Raw genomic sequence first — 27,637 nt, 5'->3', positions numbered from 1 at the left:
GCTCACTGCCCCCCAGATGGGCAGTGAGTTGGTGGTGGGTTCCTGAGGCCAGGATGGGGCCCAGCCCCAGACCCCCAAGATGGCACCTCTGCCAGAGGGCTGTGGGGCCCTCCTAGGCTGACCTGGCAGCAGGCCAGGTATGTACATCCTGCTCTGTTACATTGACAGCCTTTTCGAGGGAGGTAGGGGCCTGGAGGAGTGGGGGGCACGGGGTTATACAGCCTTACTATAGCTAAACACCCAGGATAACGCTATTACTCTTATCTATATATGTAATCAAGGGAGGTGTTAAAATCTCTCACCATATATCTAAGGGGTGCCAGCACCTGGCACATCTGTGATTGAGGCTCAAGCGGACTGCTCAGGGGGCAGAGAGGGCAGGACCCCCAGTTACTGTTAGTCCCCCTCTCCCTCTCCTGTAGGATGGGGACAATTGTCTTTAAGCATTGCCTTGATGCCTTAAATGAAATAGAATATAAACTGCTTGGCACGCAGCAGGCACCTTAACACATGTAAAAATGGTTTTTATTTTAGGTGGATCTGTCCCCTTATTGTCCCTTTGAAAGCCCTCCTCATTTTTTTAGACTCCAGAGGACAGACAAGCGGAACAGGGATGGGGGCGGCGGGGGGGGGGTCAGGACTGGGTCCAGAGGGCCATCTCCTGAGTCGACCACATCACTTTATTGGCGTGGCCTGGGTCACGTAGCCTCAGGGAGGCATGACCACCTGCATGGTGAATTGTGCGGTCCAGAGGTGGTGCAGGTAACTTCACCTGGGGCACTGCATTTTACTTTTACTTATCACAAATATATCTTGTATCTGGAAAACTATCACAGATACCTCAAAGGATTCACCAGGACCAAACCCAGCCCCAAATAAGAAGCTGTGTAATGAATAGCAGAGCCTCGTGTGTGCGGAGGCGACAGATAGCTGGTCACGCTGGCAGAGAACTGGTTAACCTGTGCTCACATTTCTTCCACACAAAGCCATGGTCAAAAATAGGTCTTGCTCGCCAGAGGGGAGGAACGTTCTAGAAGGGCTCATCTGTGTTAGCTTAGTGGGGGAAGAGACACTAACCAAGTAACCAGCTAGGTGATGTGAGCAGATGAACGAGGGTTCAGACTGCTTGGGGTTTCAAGCTGGCCTGGCCTTGTGTCCCCGGGGTCTCTGTGCCTCGATGGGAGCCTTTATCTGTCAGTGACAGTGGGACCATCTTTGCTGCACACTTAGCCCTGTGCTTGTTGAGGGATTCTGACAGCCTGCGACAGCCGAAGGGGCCTGGGAGCAGGAGTTGGGGTGCAAGGGAATTGTGACAGCAAGTTGGGGTGCAGAAGTGGGGGCAGGCAGAGACCTGCAAGGTTGCTCCCATTTTCATGGAGCGACAGGTTAGAAATAGCCCACGTCCTTTAGCCACACTCCCTCTTGGTTAAAACTGGGAAGAAACGTGGCAGCTGTGGGTTCCACACGGGAGTTGAGCGGTCGGACACAGCAGGGCCAGCAAGCCATGCGGCTGTTGGCGCATGTGAGCTGCAGGCTGCCGCTCCCCAGAGGCCTGTGGGTCCCCTTTGCCTGGGCCTATCTCATGTCACATTCTCGTTCCAGTTAGCTAATCCCCGAGAACACAGGCCAGGGCATTCGCTTTTGGGGGCCTCTTAAAGGCCAAAAAGGAAAAAGGACTCCCCGATGGGTGCATTGCAGACACCAGCCGGGTGGCTCTGAGGGTATTTGGGGCCTGTGGGGAGTGAAATCACGGCCGGCTGGCACACCTGCTGGCCTCATGTCACTGACACGCCACTCGGAGCTTCAGGGCTCCAGCTTTAGAACATATAAATTAAAAAAGGAATTATCTTTGGGATAAAATAAATCCCTTGTGTCTGCAGAACTTGTTTTGGGCTTACGTGTCCACTCCCCATGTATCAGCCAAAATGCTCCTCCTTTTGAATTTGTGGAAAAACAAAACCCCACACACAATATGTTTATTTGAATTATGCAAGAAATGCATTGATAATTAATACAGCCATTACTAAAAATCAAACACTTCAGAGAAAAGCCAAAGCCAGCTCCAATCCCTCCCCCGCCCTCCCTTATGAACTGCAGTTTTCGGTTTCAGGGTAATGGTTGCAGATGTTTTCTGTGTCTTTGCATATGTATAGAAATGACCTCTAAAGTATATGGTTTTGTTCATATTTTGCATTGGCTATATCATAGGGTACAATTCCTTTTTGTGCCGCTTGTGTTTCTTCACTTGGGAATTTGCTTGGAGACGATAAAGAGCAACAACGTCCTTCCTTAGAACAACACTAGCCCCTGTAATCCTTCCACACCCGAGTTTATGTCACCGTCGCGAAAGCCCTTGGTCCTCACCCGTGGGAATGGGTTGTAGAGGCAGGTGTAAGTAATTGCTAAGGCCTAGATGTGGGGAGTGGGCTCCGAGTGTTCATGACATTATCATAGATGAATCTACGGATGCATAAATTAGCAAAATAAAACAGGAACATACATGCCTGGACCAGTGATGAGAAAGGGTTTATGAACAAAGGAGCGTGATTAACCCAGTTCTGTACCGAATACTGAGGTCCATTGGAAGATAGCTGGTCTCGGCTCTTTAATTCTTTTTAAGAGCTGTTTAATATTCCGGAGTATGTGTGCCCCGCTGGTGGTCAGACCCTCCTCTCCTGCTGGAAACCCCAGCCGTGAGTGTGCTGGGGGAGGAGAGCGTGTGCAGTAGAAGCTTTGGTCAAAGCCCCCATCGTCAGGGTGGGCCATAGGCTCATGGGTGCTTGTTATATTATAAGAAAATAAGTACGAATGAAAAGTGGTCCTGGCATAGATAAATGAGGGCATGTCACGAACCGAGGTTTTAATGAACACGATTCTGCTCAATGGACACCCAGAAAAGGAGATCTGAGTTGGCCCCGTATATATGTATTTTTTTACTAGCGGTGACCCACAGCGAGCACCACTGCAGCTCAGCCTGCAAACCCTGTTCCTTTACCCCCTAGTGCTTCCAGGTGGGGCGGCTGGGTGAAACGCGTTGCAAAGTTCACTCTCACGGAGCGACCTTTCTAACATGCCATTTTGACCCTGTCACTGTCTTGTTTTCAATCCTCCATCTCACTTCCCGGAGCTTCTGGGACGTGGTCCCAGAGCCTTTGCCTGGCACATAAGACCCTTCAGGGTCTGGCTCGAAGCTTTGAAGCTCCCCAGCCTCATAGGCCCTCCGTCCCCTATTTCCCTCTAGGGTTTTCCCACCCCCAATACGTTCAAAAGCCCATTTAAGAAGTGCCTGGAATAGTGATGCCTCATTGACACATCTTTGTAGTCCCAGACAAATTTTACATTTTTCTAGAATTCATGAAACCGGCCACATGTTAACCACCCCGTTTCCTCTGTCCCTTTCCAGTGCCCTTGGCCCCCGTCTTGCCTGGATCTGACGTCCCCTAACTGAAAACTACTTCATACTCTACCCTGGGCATCGTGATGGGCAGTGCCAGAGGACTGAGCTGTGCTGTGTGGCCCTGGTGAGTCCTCAGAATGCCATAAAACTGCAAACACACGCCTTGGGGGGCCCAGGCTGGCCTTGGCCCCCCACTGCCCAGTCCTGCCCTCTTGGGTGCACATACCAGGTGCCACTGTGCCTGCTGGCAGCTGTGTGTGTCGTGCCCCAGAACCCAGAGACTGGGGCCCATCGCTCGGGGGTGGTAGCATATCGGGGGTGCCAGCGATGGGTTTTCAGGACATAATTACAGGCTGGAAATGGTTGATTGCGTCTTTTGTGGCCTGCTCTTCCCCAGAGGGAAATGAAGCTGGTCCCAGAACAGGAGAAAGAGGAAAGTCCTAGCATGTGACAACAGGGCCACCAGCTGGGGTGATGGTGGCGGCTTCGGGGAGAGGACAGGGTTGAGAATGGTGCTTGTACCTTTGGGATAGTGTTATGTGCTAGAAAGAACGTGGGCTTTAGGGTAGAGGGCTGTGATGCCAAGTCCACATCACCCTCGGGGTACGGGATTCACCTGCTTCGGGAGCAACGCAAGTCACTGGCATGTTCAAGGTTTTGGTGCCCTCCCTGTTCCTGGGGTGGGGAGTGATTAGGAGGCACCCCAAGAGGCCAGCCGGCTTGAGGTCACAAACCCAGTTAAAGACCAGACTTACAGCCCCTGAGATTTTCTGTGCTTCAGTTTCCTGATGTTAAGAAAAGGAATCGAGTCTCACACAGGCGCAGTGAGAAATAACACAAACAAATCCGCAGCCGCACAGTAGCCAGCACGCAGTCCCTGCAATAATCAGTGGCTTCTCCCACGTCACCCCTCCCGTGGTGCTTAGCCCTCCCCCCTGAGACCCAGGCGGCGCCTCACAGAGCCCCATTGGGGAAGACAAAAAGGAGGATGAAAGCCTCTGCCCCCCTCGCCCCAAAGGGAAACGCGCCTGCCTGTTCCCCAACTCCTGGGGGCCCCAGAAGGGGTTGCCCTGCGAGTTTTAACTGGGTCTTCTGAAAAGCTTGGCGATAGTTTTTAATTTTTTTTTTTTATAAATATATATAAAAGGTCAGACTGCTCTTCAGACAGATTTTTTAGGCTCGTATTTTATAGAGTTTGGCAGGGGTGGCTCGGAAGGAACAGTGGTTACAGCCTCCAGAGGTTCCTAATTCCTGGAAGAACTTGTGGCTGAACTTGACTTCTCCATTTCACAGAAAATGCTCCTGGGCCCAGCCCAGCCTGAAGGAGCCTTTGTGCCTCAGTGCAGCCGTACCGAGTGCAAGTCTGACTTGCATGATGCCTTTTTACACAAAAGTGGACTTCCTCGGCCACCGGGCACAAAGACTCCTCTCTCCTAAGTTTCGGGTTTATTGACTCTGGGCCGTGGGCTTGGTCAGACCCACACGTCTCACACCCGGGCTGTTCTCTGGCGGCTGGAGCCTCTGCTGTCCGAATTGCCCCGTGCTTCTTGCCGAGACTCCGTTCCTAACTTCCTCACGCACGGACGAGGGAGCTGGGCTCTGTCTGTGCCTGGAGCAGGAGGAACTATTAGTGGGAGGGGTACAGGAGCCCCTTCCCCAGCCAGCCTGCCCGCCAGGGGCTAACGGGTTTGTTGCCCCCTGGCCTCTGGCTGGTTAGGCATATGGGCGACTTTTCAAATCCACACCAAAGATACTCTCAGTTCTCTTCTGCGCCACCAGCTACCCCAACCAGAAACCTTTATCTGTACAATTTCTATGTGCGTGACTTCTTCTCCCCCCTTCCCCCCGAGTAATGCTGTAGAGACTGTAACACACATGTAAATACCACTTTATCAAACATTTTCAAATTGACAGTCCTTTAATAGATTAAAACAACAGCCACGACGGAAAACAACAAAAAACCGAGACTCAGAGAAAGCAAACGGGCTCGCTAGCAGCACCTAAGCGGGGCGGCCGCCAGTCTGTCTGTCTGTCTGCAGGGAGCCAGCCTGCCTCTCCACCTGCAACTCGATGCTGCCCCCCCACGGTGGGTTGGAGCAGCTGTCGGGACCCCAAGGCTGACAGTGCCCTGGCAGATCGGGCTCTCAGGAGCCCGACAATTAGGCAGCGGTGACCAGGGGCTCTGTCCCTGGGTCTCTGGTGCCTCCACCTTCCCTGAATCTTTCTACCCTGTGGAGGTACATCTCTGCCCCTGAGGGTGACCCAGGGCAGCCTGGTCATTTCAGACAAGGAACCTGGACTGGCCCCTTAGCCAGCCTGTTACACACACACACACACACACACACACACACACACACACACACACACACACGCTGGCTGCACGGGAAACAAAGACAAGAAAACTCCTTTACAAACTGCAGAACAGAGCCTAGTCTGGCGGGGGTGCCCTGATAAAGGCCCCATCCACCCGGAGTTCCTGGGAACTGAGTCCCCATGAATGGGCCTGGAGAGCCAGCGCCCGACTCCAGCCTGGGCCGCATTCATCACCATGCAGGCCCCTCGGCCCGTCCCCAGACGAGGGGCTTTCATGGGTCCCCAGAGCATCCAAGTCACGGTCCAGCAGCCGGCGGACTCAGTGGCTGTGGCCCAGCCTGCAGGAAAGGGCCCTGCTGTTCCCATGACCGGGCGGCCCCTCAACTCACCAGATGCCCCTCCTTCTACTCATCCCCCACTCCCACCCCAGGAAGGCTGCCCCCCACCCTCTATGCCAGCCTGTTGCCCCGGAGAGGACCCAGGCCAGCCTTTCTGGGCCTGGGAGCCGGGGCGGGCACTTGGCCACTCCAGGTGGCTGGGCCCTTGAGATGGGGAGTTGGCTGCAGGACAGCCCCCCACCTCCCACCGCTGGCCCCGAGCACTCACCCCCATTCTCCGCTCCTCTCCCTCACTGCCTCACTGTGACAGAAGCGCTCCACCAGCCATCTCGGTGCCTCTGCCTTTCAGCTCAGGGCAAGGTACATGGGAGAGTGTGCATCCTCGCTCTGACCCCAGCCTGCCTGCTCCGCAGCCAGCCCCTCTCGCTCGCTCGGGACTTAGCTCCAGAGGAGCTGCTCAGAGGCCTAGACGTGCGGGCTGCCAGCCCGGGCAGGGAGCCGCGTGCAGCCTCCCGGCCAAGTACCGGCCTGCCTCTCTCTGCTCGGATGCCTCCCGTAACAGGGAGCTCCCTCTCTCCTGGAGCAGCCCGCTCGGGGCTCACACACCGAGCTGCTTTGCCGAGCCCTCCCCTGCTTTCTGCATCTGCCTCCGCGGCTCGCGCAGCCCCTCGCCCCCTCTGCCCTCAGCTCTTTGCAGGCAGCCAGCTCCCTCTCAGTCTTCCCTTCCCCTGTGGAACAGCGAGCCCCCCCCCCCGTCACTGTGGGGTCAGCCCTGGGGTCCCTGTCCCCGTCTCGATGGCGGCCGTCTACACCTGTCCCGGGCGCCTCTACCCCGCAGGTTGGGAGCTGGGACGGAGCCCCTTGCCCTGCTGTTCTGCAGAGAGCCCAGGGGAGGGCGCGGGTCTGCCCTCCCTGGTCCAGCTGCTCTGATCTCTCTGTTAAGCCGCTTCGGAGCCCTCTCAGTTTTTTATGGCCCCTTTGCCAGTTGCCAGGGAGAACACACTCTATGCAAAGCCCCTGCCTTTTCCACAGGAGCCCCGGCAGCCCTGGTCAGCCCACAGCAGCGGTGGTGACAACGGCGGCATCAGCCGGTGGCCGCCGCGGGGCTGGGGGCCCCTGAGCCAGGCGGATGGGGCTGGACTCCCGCTTTGTAGCTGCGAGACCGTGGCGATTCCCTGTACTTTCCTGAGTCTCGGTTTTTCCTCTGAAATGGAGATGAGAGGGCTCCCTCACCGGCTTGATTTGAAGTGAGACGAAAGGAGATAAGAGTAGCCTAGCACACATCAGACACTTCATAAATGCTTGTGGAGTAGACGCCGGGACCCGGGGAGGGAGGCGCGCATGTAACAAGTGTCGCAAGAAAGAGACCGGTCTGGCCTTTTCGAGACCCTGCTCTGAATACAAACGGGAACCTTGCCTCGCAGAGACCCCTCTGCCGGCCCTACCGCACCAATCAAGTCAGCCAGAGGCAGCCCTTGGCCTGTGAGCTCAGAGTAGATGCAGTACCCGGTAGAAATGACATGCAAGCCCACATCTGTGTTTAATAAAGCAAGAATTTGCATTGTATAGAGCAGCACGAGGGACCTCAGGGAGAAGCAGCAAGAAACATCTTTCCTTGTTGCTTCCTAGAGGGGCCAGGGTTAGAGAGGGGCCATCTGGGGAAGGGAAGCCTAGCGGGGTCCACGCATCCCACAGACGTTGGGACGCAGCCACCCATCCATGCATCCATTCTCCAAGCCACCGCAGCGCACCTACCTTCCCAGGCCCAGACCCGAGTGGGAGGCTGGACACGAAGCAGCGCTGGTCGGCTTCCTGTCCTCGAAGCTCAGTCTGGTGGGGGGAGAGAGGCAGGGAGTGAGTCACTGTAAATCAAGGGATCAAGGGGGGCTGATGGCAGCTGAGATTTATGGAGTCCTATGTAGGGGCCAAGCCCTGAGCTGGGCTGTCTGCCTAGGACTCACCCTGGCAGAAACTCTGAGCACCAGCCTCAGAATCCCCATTTGATGGATGAAGAAACTGAGGCAGGGAGATGAAGTCCCACACTCACCGTCTCTCAGCTGGTGTGAGGCCGAGCCAAGAGGGAACTCCGGGCTGTCCAAGGCTCCCCAACACACCCTGCTCTGAAGACTGCTCAGCGAGGCTGTGCTGAGTGCTGGGGGGGCGTGGGTGGGCAGGGGATGGATTGATTAGTTACAAGCACCTCCCAGCGGTGCTTGAGCTCCCAGCTCCTCTGTGGCCCAATCCGTTTGAAGGGCAGATTCAAAATTAGGTGGTAGCACCTATGGGCAGAGGCTTATGAAAATGGCATTATTAACCTGATGTGGAGAGGGCCCTGCCCACCTCCAAGCAGATTGCAGATGGAGGGGTTGGGTCTTGTTTGTATGGACAGTGAGTTAGAGAGGAGGGAACACATGGTGGGGGGGTGGGGGGGGCTTAGAGCTGCCTCTTGGGGAGGACTGGCTTTGGAGGGGATGAGGGCTCCATGGCTGAGAGAGGCAAGAGGGGACAGTCTGCAGGCAGCCCCCTCACCACAGGGAAATGCCCCACGCTAGAGCCCGCTCTTGGGGGGAGGGTCCCCAGCCCTTTTACTGACACCGACGGGGGACTCTGAGCCTCTACACCTCAGTTTCCCTATTTATGAGGTGGAGATGGAAACCAAACATCATTGCAAGAAAAGCCCCTGTTCCCACAACCTTCTCTCCCGCCCTCCGCCATTGCTGCAGTGGCCAGACACCTGTCTGCGTGTCAGAGCAATATACAACAGGAGAGTTGCAATGTGGCGGGAGGAGGGGGAGATGTGGGGGGGCGGGAAAGGGAGGGCTGTGAGCCGAGGTCTGCATCGGGGAGGCTTGGGCCACGTAAGATTTGTGCCAACTCACGGTGCAATGGAAGCAGACGGTCTGAACTCTCCAGACGCCAGCCAAGAGTCTGTGGCACCCCCAAATGCCACAAGGGGGCTGCCTGGGCCACATTTTGAGCCCAGAAAGTGAGGAGGGGGAGACAGCCAGCAGGGACCGGCGTTTTTACTTTTGCAGTGGCGCTTTTAACTGCGTCAGATGCGTGAGGGGGCCAGCCTGCCCTGGGCTGGGGCTGCCGGGAGCAGGGTGGCTGCAGGCTGAGCCCCTCCCTCACAGAGGGCTGAGCTGCAATGCAGCCGGCTGCCGGGAGGGTCCGGGGAGCTGTCTGGTGGTGGCCGGCTTCCCAAAGTGGGGAATGAAGGGAGGTGGGGCATTTCCAGGCGGGCTGTAGCGTGGCGAGGCACCCAGGAAACTGAGGGCGCAGAGCCTGGCAGCTGCCAAAGGGCCAGAAAGGGAGAGAGGTGGAGGGGTGTGGTGGTCCAGGGTCTGTAGAGACTGCTGTGAACCTGGGGTCCAGTGTGCGTCAGTGAGCGGCAACACGACTTATAAGACATAGGGGGGCCGAGGACCACGAGTGTACCTTGGTGTAGACCATTTTAGGGCAGGAGCACCAACTATTGTGGAAACCCCCCCCCCCAAAAAAAAAAGCATTTGAAAGCTACACAGCTGAATCCTTCCCGCCCTGGCTGAGCTGGCCCCAGGGAAGGACTCCTCAGGTGGCCAGCTCTGCCTTGGATAAGGGAGGTGCTCTCGGCCCTTTTAGAGCCAGTGAGAAGGTTGCAGGGTCCAGGAAGGTGCAGGAGGGCCTTCAGGGGGCAGCTGGAAGGCCTGGGGGAGCATGGGGCTCTGAGGGAGTCTGGGAGGCAGGAGGACCCGGGAGGGAGAAAGACGGCCTGTGGCTGGACAGAAGGGCCAGGGAAGGGATTCGAGGGTCTGGAGGGGGCCGGGGAGGGTCTGGGGTAGGAAGGAGGGCCTGGGGGCAGCCGGTGGGTGTCTTGTTCTGAACCACCCTTTCCCTGTCTCCTCAGCCCACCCAGCGTAGAATTGTTTGCTCCGACAGGCCCCGGCCTCTTTCTGGGCCCCTCTGCACTTGGAGGCATTTGTTCCCTATGAATCAGCTCCCCAAGGTTTAGCTCAGACCCTTGGGCCCCTTGACTCTTTTAAATGGCTTCCCCCCCTCCCACTGCCTCATCTTTATTTTTACTTGACTTAAAACCCTTTAATTATGAGATATTTCGAGCAGCACAAAAGTAGAGCAATACTGTGCATTTTCATCCCCAGTTACACAGGTTTCCTATTGCCGTCACCCAGGTGTGGTCCACACCAACTCTCAGGCCTTCTCCTTCACCTGAACCGCCTCCTACCCTTCCCCCTCCCCCCACCCCCAGGACTATTTTGAAGCAAATTCCAGACACCACATCGCTTCCTCTGAGCATTTTTTCAGTATGCATCTCTAAAAAAGAACTCCTTTCTGTTTTCAAAACACAACCACAATGCCATTATCACCGTTAAAAAATTAACAGCATTTCCTTAATGTCATCCAACATGTATTCAGCTTTCAAATATCCCCGACTGAGTCCTCCATTTCTCTTACAGTTCGCTTGTCTGGACTCTTTCCTACGCTCTCAGGGGTCCTGGGGTTCGGCAAGGGAAGTGTAGCTCCAAATCCAGGGGTTTGAAAACCTACCCTCACCTTAAGTGAGTAACCCAACCTCACTGAACTTCAGTTTTCTTGCTGAAAATGGGGCCAATCCTGGGCCTTCCCAGGGTCACTTAGAGGATTGGCGACGGCGCACGGGAAGCTCCCATCCCCGTATCCAACACATGACACACTCAGCAAGCAGGAGCCGGCTGGAGTTAGTTTTCCCTGGAAACCTAGAGGGGAGCTGGGTAGGGCAGGTACACCGAGCTGCCTGTCGGGCACAGAACAAAAGGCTCCAGGTAGCCCAGCACCCCCATCCCATCCCCCACCCCCCGGGTGATTAGGATGGTACAGGCACCACATGCCAACCAGGGCAGTCTGGGGGCTGGGACCTCCCAGTTTGCTCACAACTCAGCTGTCCCACAGCAGACAGCAGTTGCCGCAACCCGGGACCCACAGGGGACCCCACCTGTTTTCGGTCTACTAGATGGCACCCTCTGCTGTGGGTCCAGGAGGGGCCACTACCCCTAACTGCTCTGGCCACCGCCCAGCCCCGGGGTGTCTTCCGGGGGATACACACCACCCACACATGGCAGGGAGTTTCTAAAAAGTACTTCTCAGTCTGTCATGCGGGATGCAGGGGTTCTCGCCCCCCGTCAATCCTAGCCCAGTGGCAGAAGCAGAGGGCATGGACCTTGAATGGTCGTTTGCTCAGGCCAGGCACTGGTATGTCCACTTTCTCTCTCTAAATCCTCATCCAGTAAATCTCCCTTCCCTTAATTTTACAGATGAAAGGACGTTGAGACGTAGTGACTTGTCCAAGATGGGCTAGGAAGCAGGAGCCAGGAATCCAAGCCAGGTTCGTCAGGTTTCTGTGCATCATGGGAGCGGGGGAAGGAGGGGTGTCAGGTCAGTGGATGGAGGTGCACCTGGTCAAGGGGCGTCAGCGCATGGAGATGGCTGGCTGGCTGGCTGATGGATGCTGGGAAGATGGGGGAGTGAGTTAAAGTGCAGAGGGTGGATGGGTGGATGGATGGATGGATGGATGTATGGATGGATGAGAGAGCATAGTTGATTTCTTACCAAGCTTGAAGGATTACTTGTTCAATGCATAGAGGTTCTCTCTGAGTGCAGCTGGCTGGTGCGGCTCCTGCCTTCTGTTCTGCCTCTGACTGTACTGACTGGCTCTGGGACAACAGGTGGGCTGCCAGCTCACAGGGACCAGGTCCCAGCTGTGGTGCAGGAGCTGCTCAGCGTCAGCTCGCAGTCTCAGCTGCTTTCACAGCGCAGAGGGACACAGCAGGCAGCCCCTTTCCACTGGTGCTCCTGGATGGATAAGTAAGCCCTGAACCTAACAGGCCATTGCCAGTCGCTCTGCATAACTGTATCTCCTCTAAGTCATCACAGCCGCTCTCCATGCCAGCAGTTATCATCCTCCAGTAAGATAAAAGGAAATAAAGGTTTAGGAATGGTGAGTGACTTGCCCCAAATCACAAAGGGAACAAATATAGAACCAGGATTTGAACCCTAGTTGGCTTTTCTTCCAAACCCACACACTCTCCCCATTTCCTTTTCTTTAATGATTGTGCCTGAAACAAAGAGGCGCTCCTTGAGGTTCACCCATGTTGGACTCGCCATCCTGGTCCATCACAGAGCTGGATTTCTTATTTCCTGGACTCTAAATTTATTTCTCAAGCAACACCTGTAGCTCATGCTACCTGTAATGATCACACGTGCAGGGGTCAGACATATCGCGGACATCCTGTAGTACACTTAATCGAGTCTAATGAAAAGTCTGGGAGCTCATGTAATGACTGAATGCTAAAGGAAGTAGATGGAAAAATGACTGTAGACCCTGAAGAGGTGCCAGGTAAGGGGAGAGGGACTCAGACAGAGGCCTGGAGGGCAAATCAGCCTCCCCGAGACCTGGCCTCAATCTAGTAGGTAGGTTTTGAATAATCTGCTGAGGGGTTAAGCCCTGTTACCCACATCCCAGGTTTCGGTCTCAGGGCTGCCGTTTTACCGGTTTTGTGAGGTCAGACCAAGTATTTAACCTCTGTGCCTCAGTTGCCTCAGTTGTAGTATGGAGCTGCCAATAGTACCTGATTAATGGGTATTGGACGACTAAATGAGTCAAACATTTACAGTGCTTAAAACAACGTTTTTCACGTGGTGAGTGCCCAAATATTTCATTATAATTAAAATTATAATTGTTACAGCTGTTCTCATTGAGATGGCATTTAATGTCTCTGGCTGGTGAGAATCATTTCTCACGTTTTACAGTTAGCTGAACAGGCACCCAGGGAGGTTTATGTGTTTGCATTTGGAGAGGGAGGCAGTGAAATAGTAATGCAAACACACATTTAAGACTAGAAAGTTTTATTCTAGCCACAGAAACGAGAGTTGTATATGACTAGGTGGAGCTCCCCTGAAGGCACCTCCGTGGGGGTGCTGAGAAGTACCGAGAGGGCGGACAGGAGCTGAGAAGCACTGAGCAGGTGAGGGGCGAGATGAACAATTCAGGTGTCTGGGTTTAACTTTGTAGCTTCTAGCAGCAGTGGGCAACTTTCCCAAGTGACCACCAAACTTCTTTCTCTACCTGTTTTTTTTTTGGGGGGGGTGGGGGGGTGTAGAGGGAAGAAAATAAACACTTTAGAAGTGTTTTTTGCTTGCCGTTTGGAGGGTGGCTGGTTGGACCAATTCTGAGTCTCACACCAACTTGAGGCAGGAGGACTGGGTGACCTCCCGTCCCTGGGCAGAACATGTGTAGCTTAAGCTGAGATGGCATCGACTGTGTGTGGAAGTGGTTCTGGTGGGGTGAGCACATTTGGACACCCTTGCATGCAAGGGGCTGGAGATGGGGTCAGCATCTGTGTTGCCTTGCTGGGCTCTGCTGGTTGTTTGCTCAGCTCCCAGCAGAGCTGACCCCAGAAACCTGTGTAAGTCCTGTGGGAACTGTCACCAAAGGCCTTCAAGGAAGTTGATTTATTCACCCAGGAATATTGGTGCATTCTGGGGACCCCTGTGCTCCTGGGGCTGCCAGTGTAGGAGGTCAGACAAGCCCTCTTACTAGCTCACCCACGTGTTCACACAGTCACCTTATGGGCTGATGGGGGTGTCAGAGCCAGCACTACAGAGATGAGGCACTGGGGCTAAGTGAGTAAAAGACAGTCTGGAGCCAGACTTCCCAGTGTGCCTCGTAGCTCAGCGTCTTTCTAGCTGTGTGACCACTTGTAAGTCACTTAACTTCTCTGAGGCTCCATTTTCTCATGTGTAAAATGGGGCTAATAATGTCTTTGTTCAAATATTACCTCTTCAGTGAGATTTCTTCTTCCTGCTGTTCCCATTGACCCCTCTCCTGTTTAATTTTTCTCCATATAGTTGGCCCTTGGACAACACAGGGGTGAGGGGCACCAACCTCCTGCTTAGTCGAAAATCTGCATATAACTATTGAGTCCCCGAAAACTTAACTACTAATAGCCTACTGTTTACCAGAACCATACTGATAACATAGTCAGTTAGCACCTGTTTTATATGTTATGTGTATTACATACTGTATTCTTAGAATAAAGTAAACTAGAGAAAAGGAAATGTTATTAAGAAAATACAGTATTTCTTGAAAAAAAAATCCACATACAAGTGGATTTACACAGTAAAAACCTGTTTTTCAGGAATCAACTCGTAGTTCTTATCGCCATCTCATATCCCACACATCGCACTTACTTAGTTGGAATGTTGTCTATTTCTGTATCCACCCACAAGGATGTTAGCTGTCCGAGGGGGTCTGTTTTGTTCATTGCCATATCCTTGGCGCTTAGACCAATGGCTGACACAAAATGCACGCTCAAAACTTTTTTTTGGGGGGGGGGAAACAAGCAAGAGCTGCTGTTGAATTGCACCCACCCCAGAGGACTGTCACGTTTGCACAGCAGGCAGCATGGTGCCTGGCGGAGAGTATGCATTCAATAAATATTGGCTTATTATGATTATTATGTGTAATTCGCAGGACTGCTGTTGTGAGGATCCAACAAGCTAATGTATGCCAAGGCACGCTGGGGACGCTGCGCGCTCGGTCCAGGAGGTACACAGCATTAATGACCCTCGCTGCTTACAGGGCACTTGCTCTTAAACTTGATGTTTTCATTTTCATACCACCTGGGAGCCTGGTGGGTTCTTGCCACCTGAGGCTCAGAAAGGGGATGGGCCCCCGCGTTGTGATGAAAGCAGAGACGGGTGCCTGGGCCTGCTTTCCAGCCCAGTGGCCTTATCAAAGTCCCCAAGTGGACATATTTATGAATAGATTACAGTATGCGCACATATATAATACATGTACGCTTTATATTATATATGTCTTGGAGTTGTTCTGAGGCCAGGGTGCTGGGCAGCTCCCGGGCCAGCCTGGGAGGGCGGGCAGGAAGCTGGCTGTGTCTTGTCAGGAAGGTCACATACATGGTGGTGGCCTCTTTGGTTTCTGGGAAGCAATCGGAACATCAAGAACCTCATGACATAGACACCCCGGGGTGGGGGGAGCCCCATTTCATGGAATGAATCCCTCCGGATTTCTGCTTTTCAGGACCTCGGTTTAAGCTTTGATGCCATGTCCAAAACAGACCAGATCCCAGCAATCTCCCGCCTGAGGCCCATCCTTTCCGAGCCGCTCGGCTTGGCCTGAGCATCGAGATGATTTTCCCTCTAGTCAGATTGGGGGCTGTTTGAGCAGTGGGGTGGGTGGCGTGGGCGGGGGGTGGGCAGGGATGTGCAGGGTGGGAGCTGCCTGAGGAACTGTCCGTAGTGCAACTCACCCTCACCTTGGATCCACGAGGCTGTTGGAGTCCTCAGTCTACAAATCGCACAAGTCGGGGCACAAGACAGAGAGGCCAGGTCACGTCTCTGCAGTTACACAGCTCGTGAGTGCCTGCTGGGGTGGAACCTGGTCTGTCTGTCTGTCTAGCACCACAGCTCGGGCGCTGCTGCAGAGGGAACAAAGGTTTGGGTGAGGGGTGCAGAGACGGGGTGGGGAGGGGGTTTACCTGGCTGACTCTGGCATAAAAAAAAATCTCAGCTAATTCTGCTTAGGGGCCAGTGCTGTGACTATTGTACAGATGGGGACACAGGCACTCAGAGCTTAGTTAGCTTTCCTGATGCTAGTCAGCGTTTGGAGCTAGACGGTGTGGTGTGAGCATCTGGGACCTAACCATCGTATACAACACCGCCTCGTGCCTGCGCGCGCAGGGAAAGATGGCATGTCGAGTCCAGGGATCTGGGTTCGAGTCCTTTAACCACTCCCTGGTGTGCTCTTAATTCAATCATATGTGTTTAATTCTCCCCCTTGACAGGGGCTCTGCAGAGGCCCAGCAAGCTACTTGGCCCATGAAAAAATTTTTCAAGAATACTTATGTGTGATCAAGTTATATATATATATATATATATATATATATATATACATATATATATATACATATATATGTATAAAGGGAAGGAGAGGGTACACAGGAGATTTCGGAGTGATTATTTAAGGTAGCGAGCAGCAAGGGGGGAAGGGGGAGAAAGGGAGGTGGGGGCCATGTGTGGTTATTGGACTGCTTTTCACAAGTGATAAAATGGGAGAGGCACACCAGGAAGGATGACGAGTGGGTCCCCAGCCAAGGATTGTGATTAATGTTCCACAAACGAGGGACATAGTAAAAGAGATCGGAGTGCTTTGTGGTGGTTAATTTTATTATCAAAAGTAAAGCAATAATGTAATAAAGGCCTTGACTAGAGCAATTGTGAGAATGTGTTTTGGACAAAAGGTTCTGATTAATCCAGGTCGGCTAACCTGACGTTAGCACACAAAAAAGGCCGAGGCTGTTTTCTTCCTGTTGGTGGGGCTTTGCGCTCCACAGAACAGGCACACTGGGGTTTCTCCATCAGAGAAAACCTTGGCTGTGGGGAAGGAAACTGCAGGCAGGTAGAGAAGCAGTCCTTCAACGGATGTTCACTGAATAGTCACAAATGAGTACCCGCGTAAATACAATGGACGAGGTCCAAGCATACACAAGCAAAGAGAATGTTTTTAAACAAGGGTTATGAGTAATCGAGTTCGCCCCCATCTCCAAACCCAACAGTTCCAGGCTGATGCGACTGAGGGTTGGAACCATATCAACAGGTATCTAGAACAGTCATTGGACTTGGGTTGAAAGGTGGCTCCAGGTGTATTTACTGTAGAGTTAAAAATGAATTAGATGAGTAATAAAATAAATGACAAAATGAAAGAGGGCCAAGAATGGACCAAACATGTTTTATGAATTATGGACTGAGATGAATCCACTTATGTGCAATTGTGGACTATTTAAAACAAAACAAAACTCTAACCTCTGTGATAAGAAGCATTGGTATATAAATACTCATATAAGTACTAATTGATATTTTTGTTCTGGGTTAGTGCTGAGCTTGTGTGTGTTTGTTGTACTTAAAAAAATAAGTAAAAACAATAAAAAAGACAAGTAAGAAACAATCATGAGATTATATCTGGAATCAAAGATTATTATTACTCCAACTCTTTATATCTGAGTCTATGAGGAATTAAGACCTGGGCTGGTTCTTTGTGATTAAGAAGCATTGAGATAGATACTTATAATTGTTGTTATTCTTTGCTTAGAGTTGTGAATTTGTGCATGTTCATTGTCATAATAAAATTATTCGACGAAAAAATCAGTACAATGAGCGCCAGTGGTCAGACTGTGTCATGAACCAAAGATCGTGATTATAAATCCTGAGCCGCTCATGTGACTGCCATTAAAAAAATACCCAGGTTGTCTAAGTATCTGCCTTGTGTTCCACAGAATGGAGACCCCAGAGTGGGTCTAATGATGAAGACCTTGACTGTGACCTCGGTGGAAAATGACCTGTGAACCAACTAATGTGAGTGATGGTTAGTGTTGCTTTATGGGTGGGTGGCTGGTGGAGGGGTATGGATGCATTATTAAACATCAGTGAGCACAAATGAAATCAGGGGTGGCCAAGCATACAGACTTGGGTGTCTCCCTCCATGCTGACAAGATGGTATCATGAACCAAGGGTGGTAAATTTCATGTGGCATAACTGTCACCCATTAAAAAATAATATAACTGGGCTGCTCTCTGTATAGGAAATGAGTAAATAAAAAGAAACAACTATATACATTATAATTATATTGTACATATGTGTATGTGTTTAACTACATTATACATAATGTAGCATATATCTGTTTATATAAATATAATTGTTACTTTTTCTTATTCTTGGGTTGAGTGGTTTATTGACTTATTAAAAATAAGTGGATGTGTACCTGCATAAATCAAAGAGGGTCAGACATGGACTAATGAAGACCATGTATCATGACCCAAGATTTATGAGTACACAATTCTGCAAATTTGAGGGACATTAAAACAAACATATCTATGCTCTTTCATTGATTTTGATAAAATTATACTGTTAATTCATACACTGTGGTTTATAGAGACACTTTCCTCCTGACGAAGTTTGGGCTGTTACCTCAGTGAGAGATGCACACGGAGATGTAGGGTACTGGTGCTTTCCTACTTGTTGGGTAAGATTCATAGGGATTCTTGTATGTTTTTTTTAAAGGGATAAATAGAATAAAAAAGGGCCAAGCGTAGACCGATGAGGACAACGTTTCATACACTGAGACGATTAATTCGGTTCTATGTAAGTGAGAGCCATTAAAAATGATCCAGGATATTCATTTTTTACAATAGTTTTTTGTTGCACAAAATGGACACATGATAGCTCACTTAATCATGCAATATTAAAGAGAGTTTTGACTCTTATTTGGATGGATACGGTGTGTAAAGAAAACGTAGGGAATAGTCAATTTTCTTAAATCTACAACTGGAAAGTTGTTCGAGGGTATTCATAAATAAGGGCATGAATTAACAAATTAACTAATAAAATGAGAGGACAAGATGGGTCACTGATGATAGTGGTATCTTATTATCCCAGAATTACGATGATTCTAATTCTGTACATCCAAGATCCATTTAAAAATTGTGTCAGTTAAGGAGTAAATAGTGAATATTCTTGTTTGTTGATTTTAGCACTGAAACTAAATAAATAATCCCATGAAGGTAGAAAATCCAAGAAAGGTCCAAACAGAATGGTGATGAGAATGGCTCAAGGATTAAAGGATTATAGTTAGTTCAGGTCTGTGCCCTTGACTTCCCAAAATAATAATGTAGCCTGTTTCATTGCTTTCACCAGCTGTTTCATATGTCATTGTATATATGTACATAGTTTGTTTAGACAGTTCTCCATGGATGAAGATCTAGGCTATTAGAGCAAGGAGCACAAAGGGACATGAAAGATAATGTTCAAGTTCTACTTATCGAGCCAGAGATTGGTTTTACGGCTGCTCATTAAAACTTCTTTAGAAGTGATAAAATCAAACAAAAGAGAATCAGTGTGGATAAACGATCAAGAGTTATGATTAATCCAATTCAGCTTAATTAGAAAAAGTGCTAGACTATCACCTAGGAGTAAAGAGAATGCTAGCACTGTCCAGTAGAACTTTCTGCAATGGTGGACATGTTCGACAATTTATTCTGTCCAATATGGTAGCCTCGTGTGACTCTTGATCGCTTGAAATGTGGCCAGTATGCATGAGGGACTCAATTTTAAATTTTACTTAATTTTGATTAATACAATTTAATCGGTCATATGTGGCTAATGGCTACTCTATCAGTTGCTTTGAGTGGCTGGCTAATGGGAGTTTCTTGAATATTAAATATGAGTAATTAAATACATAGATTAATAAAAGAAGGTTAGCTATGGGTCAGAGATGAGCGTGTACCATAAAAAAAAGATGATAATGAACCCAGTTCTGCACAACTGAGATTCACTGGCAAAAATAAGTCTTTCGTTCATGAAAAACAGACATAGGCTTATTCATTTATTTTATCAACTATTTATTCTTACGTTGAATGTATGCCCCACAGTTTTTGTGAACATCTCTCTGATGTTGAAGGTCTATGTATCTTGGTGGGAAAGGATCAAAAACTCACTGTCAAAGTTGTACTTGGTGGGTTGAACAGTGGTTTTATGGATATTATATATTTATTTACTTCAAAAATGAAAAATAATAGAGTCCAGGTACTGCACAAGGATGATAATGTGTCATGGACCAAAGTTTGTGATGAATACAAGTCACCACAACTATTGTCCATAAATAAAAGGTCTCTTACTTTTGTTGCTGAGGAACATACAGACAGCTGTAAATATACATAAAGTGGACGAAGCTTGGGCCAATGATGAAAGTGTATCCTGAATCAAATATTTATATTAATATGTTTCTGCACAACTGAAGTCTATTATATAAGTCTTTGTTTCTCCATTTATGGGTAAAAATTACAAAAAACTGTCCAAACCATCCAAGATCTATGTATCTATGTATCTATCTATGTATCTATCTATGTATCTATCTATCTTATCTATCTACCTACCTGTCATGTATCTATAATTTATAGCCATATATATAACATGTACATATATTATTTATATGAACATAAATTATAGTTTTTCTTGGGTTTGATGGTACATTCATGGTGATTTCATTGACTATATTATAAAAAAATCAATACATGAATAAATTCCTAAAAATAAGGAAATGTGTGAGTTAGTCATTACTTTGATGATGCTGCGTAACAAGTAACCCACAACTTCAGCAGCTCATAAAATAACAACGACAACAACAGCAACACTTATTCCTCACATATGGGTCTGTGTGTCTCTTGCAGCAGCTGTGCTCCAGGCTGAGGGTTGGGTTCCCCTCTGCCCCACTTGCCTTCCTATTCACGGTCCCTAGACAAAGGAGCTGTAATGTCTGGGACATACTCTTCTTCTAGTGAAGGCTTGAAGCTCCAGAGGCCTAGAAAAAACGCCTGAGCACATTTAAAGCCTCTGCTTGGACATGGTTGAAGTCACATCCACTCATGCTCCGTTGGGTAGTGCAAGTCATGTGGTCAAGCCCAACAGCAGTGGCGGAGGGAAGGCTAGTGTTCCCAGGGAGGATCGGGAAGGCTAAGGGGATATTTGCTGAAAAACAGCATACCTGCCACATCTCTCCCGACTGGTGAGAAACATTTACTTCATGCCCATACGTGAAATACTAGCATTTCTTGAGAACATCCCAGAAGTCCATAAAACTAGAGCTTCAGCTCAACGTCCAGAACATCATGATTCACTTCCAATTTGGATGTTATTCACCTTTATTGAAATTTCCAAACTAGAGACAGGCTGACTCTCCCCACGTGGTAAACATACTAAGCTGGAACCATTCCCACTTGCAAATGGAGAGAAGGGGAGGCCCAGAGCAGGCCATTCCATCGCAGCTCTGGAACCCTGCGGGGCGAATGACGTGACGTCTCCCTACCTGAGGCTGTCACCTGTATAGGAGGGAGAATAAAGACGTTGGTAATAGTCATCATTCTTATTCTTACTTAGGTGAGCAATTCAACTGTGTTCACTGAAATAATAATTGAGAATTATTAATTAAGTCAATAAAAAAGAGAGTATTATTTGTGGGTCAGTGTTGAGCAGTAGATTCAAACATGGACCAATGTTGAGACTGTGGCACAAGCCAAGGATTATGATCAATCCAGTATTTCACAACTAGCATGCATTCAAAAATTTAATATCGTTCACTCTTTTTCACACCCGATTTCTATTTTACAGAATGAATGCACTAGAGCTAATAAACCATTCTGTAATGATGGAGGGCTTACCTCTGTGGGTAAGGAACATGGAGGCTGATTAAATGACAGAGTTCTTTCGTGGGTGGTTTGCTCACGGCTGTTGACTGTATTACTTAAAAGAAACAAATGGCTTTATGCATTGATACGATCCCAGGAGGACATGCATGAAGCAATGATGAGAGTGTGATATGCACTAAGGATCATGATGAATTTAATTCAACACAATTTAGTTCCATTAAAAATACACTAAGTCCATTTTATTTATGTTACTGGCATTTTATTATTGCATTATAATTTCATACCACTGTTGATTTAAGCATTTCTCAATTGATAAAGATCTAGACTATTAACTGGTTGAGAGGGTAGCACAGAGGAAGATAGACATTGTTAGTGTTCTATTGCGGAAGAAGATGGCGGGTTCATAATAGCTCATTGTGTCATCTTTGAAATATAGACACATTAAAAGAGAGAGGGCTAAGAACAGGCCAGTGATGAGTGTGACATTGCTGTGTAGCAAGAATGTTGATTTATATGTTATTGATCATTATAGAAAGACATCTAGTATGTTTCTGTGGGAAATTAGCCTGTGGATGTGTGCTGTTCAATATGGCGGCCACTAGCCCCAGGTGGCTGCTGAGCACCTGGAATGTGGCTAATCTGAATTGAGATGTGATCTATGTGGAAAACACACACCAAATTTAAGAGTCAATAAAATATTTTATCAATTATTTATATTGATTACATGTTGAAATGATAGTATTTTGGATATAGTGGCTTAAATAAAATATACAATTATTATTGCTTTTACCTGTTACTGTTTAAAAATGTAGATTCTAGAAAAGTTAAAATATATGGGTGGCTTGCATTGTGTTTTTATTGGCCAGCACTGCTATAAAGCAATGATATGAATGCATGCATATTCAAGGATCTTTTACTTTATTCATTTATTTTTTTAAATTGGGGAACAGTGTGTTTTTCCAGGACCCATCAGCTCCAAGTCAAGTAGTTGTTTCAATCTAGTTGTGGAGGGCGCAGCCCAGTGGCCCATGCGGGGATTGAACTGGCAACCTTGGTGTTATGAGCCTGCGCTCTAACCAACTGAGCTAACTGGCTGCCCTTCTTTATGTTTTTATGACCCATGGGTATTGATTGTAGTATTATTAGCCAATTAATGGATCAATTAAAAGTGGATAAATGAATGAGAAAAATGGGGAAAAGCATACACTAAATATTAAAATGTATATTGAAACAGATTATGTAAATGTTTTTTAAGAACCACTAAAATGCATAAAAACAATAAGCAAATAAATAACATAATAGGGTCAAGAATGAGCACTGGTGAAATGTGCCGTGAAACAAAATTTTGGATTAATCCAACTTGGAAAGAGTGAGGTCCATTAAAAAAAATGATGAAATAGAGTGCTTCATTCATTTTACAGGTGTTCAATATTTCATTTTATTTTTCACCATTTTTGATTTATACATTCTCCCAGTGATAAAGATTTCGGTTTCTAATCTGTTGAGAGAGAAAACATGAAGAAAGATGGAAAATCGTTAGTGAAGTAAAAAGAGACATCCCTGGGTTTTCTTTACTACATATTTGAAATTTGACCAAATTGAAAAAAAACTAGAAAAGATGGCCAAGCCTGGCCACGATGAGTGCGCGTTTGCATAAGGAATGATGGGTCCATATGTATAACGGTGAGGTCCACCTTAGGGAAAGATCTAATGTATTAGTTCTAGCAGAAATTAGCAAAAGACAGAAGTTCATAATATTCTTACATCTTATTTCTTGCTTTGTTGTGATTCATGGATATGATTAAGTAATTTTTAGTCAATCAATGAAGGAATCAATAAACAAATGCATAAATGAATAATGAAAAAAATCCCAAGCCTAGATCAATGATAAATACCCAGGGGTGTCTGGATCAAAGATTTTGGTTAAACCCTGTAACTCTGAGGTGCATTATAAAAACAAATTTAATTTCCCGCCTGATGAGGCCTGAGCTTGTAGGTGAAGGCAGGAATATTGGCACCTTGCTCTTGGCTTTGGTGGACCTTAGGTATGGGTTCCTTTATTGGTGAATCAGTACATGAATAAATAAAGAAACATATCAGTGAATGAAGACAGAGAGGGCTCGATATTTACCAATTATGAGAGTCTGTAATGAGATATAAATTATTATTAAATCATTTCTGAGGAGCTGAGTTCCAATAATCACTCTTCACAGAGCCTAGGGCTTTTACCGTATTGATTCAAAACATGGGCAGATGTATGTAAGCATCAGTGTTTCTGGGTTGATGGTTGTTAATTTTATTAAGAAAAGGGAAACAAAATAAATAATCAATTGCAGAACTCCCTAATTAAAGGCGACCAAGGATAGGCAAATGTGAAGAATGTATTATATGAGAGGAGTTATGATTAAATCAGTTCTTCTCAATCAGTATCATTTTTGAAAACCACGTGTAGTTGTTTTTCTGTGGGTATTGTGTTTATGGGCAGATGTTAAGTGTTGTGTAGGACTCTTGCCTGAGGTATGTAGGTTCATGAGTATTGATGATTTTATTACAAGTGAATGAAGGAAGAGATTGTTTAACAGAGGGCAAACAGTGAGGATACTATGTCATTAAAAAGGTTTATTAATCTCATTCTACTTTTTAAAAAAAATTTTATTGTTAGTTTCAGGTGTACAGAACAATGACATTCTACTTTTCTGATATCCATGTAAATATAAGGGGACTGAGACTCTGCCCACTTAGGGTAAAGAACATAGAGACAGTTACCTATAATAGTATTTTAAACCATTTGACATTTGTTTCCAAAAGTGAAAATATGGATAAGTTATTCTATGGGTAAATAAATAAAATAAATGAATGCATTCATAAAGTAGTGTTAGGCATGGATCATTGGTGAGAGTATGTCAATAAATAAGGATGTAAATTTAATTCTAATTGAGGACTCATGGAAAAGATAATCTAAGCTCTTACTTATGTGGGTAGGGTTGAATCGACAGAATTTGGAAAGGGCACAGCTCTTAATTCTACTAGGATGTAGATTTGGTAGTTGTCACCATATTATATATGTTAATCATTTAAGAAAATAAATAAAAAGGAGCTATTCTTGGGCTAATGGAATGTGATGACAACAGGGATTTATGATAAATTAGGTACAACAGGACTAAGTTCTTTTAAAAAAGTCTACACTACTTTTTCAATTTTCTAAAATTTGCCTTTTACTTTATAGAAACAATATACCCATCTAGTTGATTCGTTATCTGGTGATGAAGATATTGGCTGTCACTTCTGTTTCTTAAGGAGCAAAGGGACTCATGTAAGTTAACAGAGTTTATGTTCTTGGTGTGGAGGGGGTTATTTGTGTCGCCCATGGAATTGTTTCAAAGGACTGAGTGGCTACTGCAAACATAAATCAAGTGAAAGAATGCCATGCATGGACCACTACTGGGGGTGGGTGTGTGTAACGAACCACTGATTAAAAATGAATCCATTTTAGTACAACTGAGGTACATGAAAAACAAAGTTGGGATGCTTTTCATTCATTTACACAGTTGCTTAATATTCCATTTTATTTTTGCACAACATTTTCAGAAATCTTCTCTATTGATAACGAGCCAGGTTGTTAAATCGTGGAGAGAAAGCTATCTAGGAAGATAGGAGGTACTGTCAGTGTTCTAGTTGTGGGGTAAGACGACAAGTTCATTGTACTATTTCTAAAATATAAAGAAATTAAGTGAAAGATGAGCAAGCAGAGGGTGGTAAAACGCATGGTATGGGCATGAAACAGGGTGATTGATCAATCCATGTGTGCAACACTGAGGTCTAATGAAAAAGAGATCCATTTATTAGCTCTGTGGGAAACAAACAGCTCTCTGCAACATTCAAAGATACTGTTCTTGGGCTTTTGTGATTCATGGGAATCCACTTTTACCAGTAAAGCCATGAATGAAATAATCAATAAATAATGCATGAACGATTAATAAACAATGTACAAATAAATGTAGAAATAAATAAATGAAGAAAAGGGTTGAGCGTGGATCAGTAATGAGTAATTCTGGGATATATGAATCAGGAATGTTGATTACACCCTAAACTCTGAGGTCCGTTAGAAAGAGGTTAGTTATGGGAATAGAGTTCAGAGCAGAAGTTCAAGCCCTTGGGGGATCTGGCTCTTGGGTCTTAGTGATTCCTGGGTGTGGATTATATTGATGTAAGTGAATGAATGAATGCGTGAATAAATAAATGTGTTAAGTGAGTGAAGATGAAGAGGGTCATGTGTGGCTCATTTATGAGAATGTCATGAAACAAGTATTATTAGTAATATATTTGTTTACAGTGGGTTCCAATGTAACCCACAGCTAAAAGTGTCACTGCCTTAGGAGCACATAGGAGCTCTAGACACACAGGCACGTAGACAGATGCATCTACGTGTCCATATTGCCATTTTCGGGTGGTGGGAGGTGGCTGGTTGATAGTTTGATTAAGAAGAAGGAAAAAAAAGGTTTACATAAACAAATGATTACATAGCTATCTAATTGGAAAGTAGCAAGCATGGGCCAGTGTTAAGAATGTGTTATATGGTACCAGTTGGAATCAATCTAATTGTGTTCACTGAATTAATTAAAAAACCAAAACAAATAAAACGGGATATAGTCAGTTATTTCTGTGGGTAATGAGCCTGTGGACAGTTGTTGGTGTTTTTGGTGTTCCAGTTTGGGGTCTGTAGATTCTTTGGGTAATTATTATAGTGTTATAAGTTATTAAATGAATATGATTGTATCTCAAATGATTTCTTAAGAGAAGGCAAACAGTGGACACTATGGAGCATGTAATGTGAAATAAAGTTGAGGACTAATCAATCAAGCTATAACTTACTGATGTCCATGTGAAGAAAATGGGACCTTGGGACCTAGTTTCTTCCTACTGAGATTAAGTACATAGAGACAAGGGTATGTAATAATAGTACTGTATTTCAGTTCTGGGTTTCAGTTGGAGAGTTTATATTATGTTTTATATTTATATGTTTTATATACTTATAAAATATATATTTTTAGAAAGAGGAGTAAATAATCACATTATTTAATTAATAATTAAAAATAAATGAAAGAATTTATAAAATCACAATGTAAGATAAAGCTAGGATTATTGGTGAGAATGTGCCATATTAGTAGGTTTTAAATCTTCCCAATTCTGCGCAAGTCCAGTTCATGAAAATGATTAGTAGGCTATTAGCTAAGAGTAGGGAGTGTATGGTCCTGGGCATATGTGCTAGTTACAAACCTTATTCTTGAGTTGGGCGTGGGCTTCAATGACGCTTACTTAACTACATTGCTTAAAATTAAAAATAAAATAAGGTGACAAAAAGTAGTGCAGTTTTTGCACCAATAATGGGAGTGTGCTGTGATCCAGGTTTTTATGATCAACCTGGCAGTGCAGGAGCCACGTTCATGTAAAAACACCCAGTACACACTGTTTAGAATTGGCTTTTTCCTTTACAGCATGAGCACAGCACAGCCAGCTCATTCATTCTCTCATGGCGACAACCTTAGTTGTTGTCTCTGTCAGCGAAGAGTACAGACACCAATGTAAGTAACTGTCAAGTTCATGTTCTCGGTTTGGGGAGTTTCTGTGTGGATTTCTGAGGAATTATTTTAAATAACTGGAAATGTGTATGTGTGTGTGTGTGTGTGTGTGTGTGTGTGTGTGTATCACGGACCTTAATTCATAACTCATTCCCTTCCTTGGTCAACGGTTGGTGATTTATGATTTTATGAATTTTGTAAAAACACCAACCGTTGACCAAGGAAGGGGATATGTTACGAACCCAAGTTCGCGATTAATCATTTTTAGGCCCACATAACAGTCCATTTTAGTTTGGCTCCGAAATTATATTTAGACATCCCTCCCTTGATAAAGATCGAGGTTGTTTACTTGTTAAGGGTGGAGGACATAGGAAGATGGAAGAAAGTTACATTGTTTTAGTTGTGAGGGAAGGTGCTGCTTCATAGTTGTGAATTCTACCATCTTTACAATATGGACAAATTAAAGAGACTAGCAAAAGCCTATTATAAATATGGCGTCGATACTGATAATAGGCTCTTGATCAATCCATATGTACAACCCAGAAAGACGTTGAAAAAAGACTTCAAGTTTATTAACTCTGTGGGACAAGTGCAAATAGCCTTACCTTAGAATTGTGTTCTTGGCTTTTGTGATTCATGGATATTGATTGTATTATAATTTATGCATGTAAAAAATGACCCAGAAAGGACGTTATGGAAGAGGAAGACAAAAAACGCCAACCCGGGATCAATGATGAGCACCCTGAGATGTTTGAACTAAGG

The 27,637-nt window shown here is 46.6% G+C and overlaps 1 long non-coding RNA gene across 1 annotated transcript; it reads left to right on the top strand.

Moving 5' to 3' along the window:
- LOC109381003 (uncharacterized) lies at positions 1 to 27,637 on the top strand. The gene is made up of 8 exons (XR_002123609.1): positions 1 to 137; positions 3,404 to 3,521; positions 11,337 to 11,407; positions 14,555 to 14,629; positions 17,373 to 17,451; positions 24,523 to 24,609; positions 26,792 to 26,878; positions 27,559 to 27,637. It is a non-coding gene; the product is annotated as an uncharacterized LOC109381003 (long non-coding RNA).

This window comes from Hipposideros armiger, unplaced genomic scaffold (assembly GCF_001890085.2).
Source record: "Hipposideros armiger isolate ML-2016 unplaced genomic scaffold, ASM189008v1 scaffold_43, whole genome shotgun sequence".
Lineage (NCBI taxonomy): Eukaryota > Metazoa > Chordata > Mammalia > Chiroptera > Hipposideridae > Hipposideros > Hipposideros armiger.
This window is presented reverse-complemented; position numbering and strand designations above follow the sequence as displayed.